The sequence below is a fragment of the Hyla sarda genome, chromosome 1, assembly GCF_029499605.1.
Source record: "Hyla sarda isolate aHylSar1 chromosome 1, aHylSar1.hap1, whole genome shotgun sequence".
Lineage (NCBI taxonomy): Eukaryota > Metazoa > Chordata > Amphibia > Anura > Hylidae > Hyla > Hyla sarda.
In genome coordinates, this window is record NC_079189.1 from 505,227,364 (window position 1) to 505,231,717 (window position 4,354).

General features: G+C 41.6%; 1 pseudogene; it reads right to left on the reverse strand.

The window, feature by feature from the left end:
• Positions 1-272: 272 nt before the first annotated feature.
• LOC130273145 (fragile X messenger ribonucleoprotein 1 homolog) lies at positions 273-3,990 on the reverse strand (annotated as a pseudogene).
• Between the last annotated feature and the right edge of the window lie 364 nt (positions 3,991-4,354).

Genomic DNA, 4,354 nt, shown 5'->3' on the forward strand with positions numbered 1-4,354 from the left:
TACGGGTTGAAATTTGTACACACTTTTTGATACAGTTTAATCTGGTTTTGAGGAATCCATTTTTCATCAAAAACCTGATACGGGAACTGTATTGCAAAAAGGTGGTGTGAATGCGCCCTTACAAATAGTTTTCAATAAAATATAGTCTTGGCCTGTAATCATAGACTATGCAGTAAACAGTCACTGATCCTTTTGCTGCTTAAACTTTGCTATTCCCACATCATTGCACATCTTGATGATTAATGAATTGATTGCACATTACAGCCGGATAATTACAAATTGTTCTCTGTAATATTAATTATTGTGGAGAGCAGGAGATAAAAGGACACAAAGCATTCTAGTTTGTTATTGTTTTTTACATTGGTTTGGCTAAGATGGTTAACTGATACAATTACTGGCCCCGGTTTAAAAATCTGTACTGTAAAATAAATATCACTTAAAAAGTTAAAAACATCTCATTTATTAACCTCTCTCTACACCACTATGATTCTTGTTTGGTGCATATGATTGAATATGTGACCCAACATGTTTAGCCATTGTATACAGCACACAATTTCCCATAGATTTTTACTGCAAAAAAACTACTCTGCAAGATACACATTTGATTTTATTTTTCAGGACTCCCTGTAGTAAAATACATGGTTGACTATGGTTTTTATGGGTATGTTCACACATGCGAATTTTGCTGCCAAGTTTTTCACACAGGATTTTGCATCAAATTAACTCCTTCCTGATCCATGACGTACCAGTTCATCATGGGTTGGGTGAGGGCAAAATAGTGTGGGCCTGCGAGTCAAGTCAACGTCATAACAGGCAGGTGCCAGTAATGATGGACATCAGAGCAATCTCTGATGTCCGTCATTAAAATGGATAAATGCCGTGATCAATATCGATAAAAGCATTTAAACATTAAATGCTGGTAATCCTTGCTTTCTAAAGGACCCATTGGCAATTGCAAGGTGCCCATGTGATTACAGGGTGCCCATGGGTTGTTGAGGAAGCTGAAGGCCTTACCTATGCTCCTTGGGCTTCCAAGAATCAATGATTGTTAAAGGCTGCCTTAGGGAGCCCTAAGCAATTGAGTGCTGATTACATGTAGTCAAAAATCCACAATTTTGGTTTTTGGAATTTTTAGTGCCATCACATTCCAGAAAAATTGAATAAAAGGTGATCAAAAAGCCAGAACTACACAAAAGTGGTATCATTAACCCCTTAATCCACTGGAAATGTTCCTCAGGAAGTTCTATTTAAAAAAAAATTAAATTACTTCTATTAAAAAATCTTCATCCTTCCAGTAGTTATCAGCTGCCATATGATCCACAGGAAGTTCTTTTCTTTTTGAATTTCCTTTCTGCCTGAACACAGTGCTCTCTGCTGACACCTCTGTCCATTTTAGGAACTGTACAGAACAGGAGAGCTTTTATATGGGGATTTGCTCTGGACACTTCCTAAAATGGACAGCGGTGTCAGCAGAGAGAACTGTGGTCAGACAGAAAGGAAGTTAAAAAAGAAAATAACTTCCTGTGGTTCATACGGCAGCTGATAACTACTGAAAGGATTAAGACTTTCTAATAGGAGTAATTTACAAATCTGTTTAACTTTCTGGCACCAGTTAATTTAAGAAAAAATGTTTTCCAGTGGAGTACCCCTTTAAGGATGCAGGGCATACAGGTATGCCCTTGTGTCCTGGTATTTAAGGACGCAGGGCATACCTGAACACCCTAGTCCAGTTTCCAGGGTTTGAAGCGTTCTCACAAGCTGAGCATGCTTCATACCCCATGGGTACCAGTTGCTATCAGCAGCCAGGACCCAGGGTTAATGCTGGACATCGCCACTCGGGCTAATACCCGGCATTAACTGTTTAGACGCCGCCATCAAAGTTGATTGTGTGGTGACGGTGTATGGCGGGACCACAGCGTGTAGTGTAGTAGGTGGTGGGGTGAGATGGTATTAACCCCTGGGGTGAGATGTTGGTAACCCCTAGTGTTCGTGACGACAGGATGTGGTTGTTTGGTGTAGCACTGATGACAACTAACCCAGAAATAGCATTTATTAAATGAGAGTCCAAAGCAGGTTTTGATGCAACTGGAACTTTACTAAAGAAGGCAGTATAACAGTTCTTACAGAGGTGACCGGGACACATGGAACCTCTCAGGCTTGCTTGGACTTGTAGTGCTAATAATGATGATGCAGGCCACTGTGCTACTGTTATGACTTTGGTAGGGACAGTAGAGACCTGGCTTGTACACATAAATGAGACTTACAGATTAGATGTGGCTGCAGACTTGTAGGCTTTGGCCTAGCTGGACGGAACTTATACAGGACTTGTGCTTGCTATAAAGGGGTACTCCGGTGGATAAACATTTTTTTTTCCTTTTTTAAATCAACTGGTGCCAGAAATTTTAACATATTTATAAATTAAATATGCTAATAAAAAATAAATTGGGGTGAAGTGTATAAATATACAGATATTAAAATATTAAAAATGTGACCACTTAAAAAAGGGTGTATAAATATAAGTTCATCTAATTGGTGCGCTCATTTTCTCCTTCAAAGATGGCGCAATATGTATAAATATCAATTCGATAGCAGTAACCAATAGCAACCATGAATGAAAAGTCAGCCGGCAACTATAAATCCCAATAGATTCTCTCAGTACTCAGTCAATAGTAAACATAGAGAAAAGCTTGCCAGCATAAATACTTTGTTTCAACAGGTAATTAGAGTTCAAGTCTCTAGGGCAGTCACTTTGTAACATGTTGAACAGATTTATACTGTAACAACTGTAAAGGGTTTCACTCTGGGATCGTCCTTTGCCGTAGCCAAAGGACACGTTTTTCCACAATAAACCGGCAAACAGCGAGTCCTTTCTGCAATTCTGGCTCCTCACCAGGTTTATTAAACGGGGTGCAGGATAAATAAAATAAACAAAACATAAAAATAACTCCTAGGCCGTCTCTTGCTTTTAAGGACCCTTCCTCTTTCTGCTGCCTCATTGATTAGTCCACAGGTGGAGATTTCTGCAGGATCAGTGTGGGAAATGCACCCTTTCCTTGCCACACTGTCACATATCCCCCCCCTCTGCTCAGACCACCGGGGATGAGCACTTGTCTTCAAAAGACAGTGCACACACGACCATGCATCTGTCCTTCTCTTTGGTCGAGTTAGCTGAAGTTGGTCCACTTTCTTCAACCTTTTGAGGTGGCAGTCCAGTAGAATGGTTGCACTGTCCTTTGTGCCCAGGAATACAAAGGGGACCATTCCCTCGTCTTGGGAGCTCTTCTTATTACTCTCAACTCTCACTCTAACAACCGCTGACTGGTCGACAACCTTCTGAATGTGCCTTCCTTTCTTCCCAATGACTTTTCCCACCAAGTTTCAGGGAACCCGCATTACCACCTCAGCCAACTCCAGGTAACTTCTTGCCTTTTCACAGCATCTTGGTTCTCACCATACACATGACACGTACATGTATCTTTATCAAGAATAACAGCAGTCACCCCAGGGATTCTCCTTGCTTGTTGTATATTTGTGCCACGAGTGCCGATTACTGAGCGCATCAAGTCTTTTCGTACATCAAACTGCACATGGAATCTAGATACTGACAGACATAAGCTTTCCAGATTCTTTCTGGCTTCTTTGATTCTCGATATCACAGACAATTTTGTACGAAGATTTTGGAAATGAATGTTACCCAACATGTTCACCCTCTTAATGGTAACTTCATTGTCAGACAAGATGACCAGCTGAGCATTCTCTGAGTCATAAGACACCGAAAAGGCTTCCACTGCCTTTGAAAAGTCTTTATGAGCCGATTCCTTTACGCACATCTGCTGTAAGTCTTCAGGAACTTTCAGCTTCACTTTATAGAAACTGTTCTTCACAACTGGTGTTCCAAAGGCTTCCTTGGAGCCTCCTACCTTCTTCATGTTGCTCAAGGCAACGCCCTGGACACTGGCTGCAAACAAGGTAGTCCTTTCAGGCCTCTGCCTTCTCTCACCAAAGGCTGGACTGTAGTGTGAGCTTCGCTGGCCCCGACCATCCAAGTCTGTACCGCCTTTATTTTTCTAATCACGGACTCTGCATCCAGACTCCGGAGCTTCTTGTGAGACTTGCTTCGGCTGCTTTGTTTCTTGAGCCCTTCGTTCAGACTCTGACACTTTTAGAGGAGGCTTCTCCATCTCCAGCAGCTTTATCTGCGGACTCTCGGTTTTCATTCTGAGTTCTTCATACAACTGAGCAATTTGCGCTTCAAGTCTCCCAACGGCAAGTTTCTCTTTGTGCAGTTCTGCTGCAGCCTGGTCACTGCCTTCTTTTAGGACCTTCATGTCCCCTTCCAGCTTTAAGTTTTTCT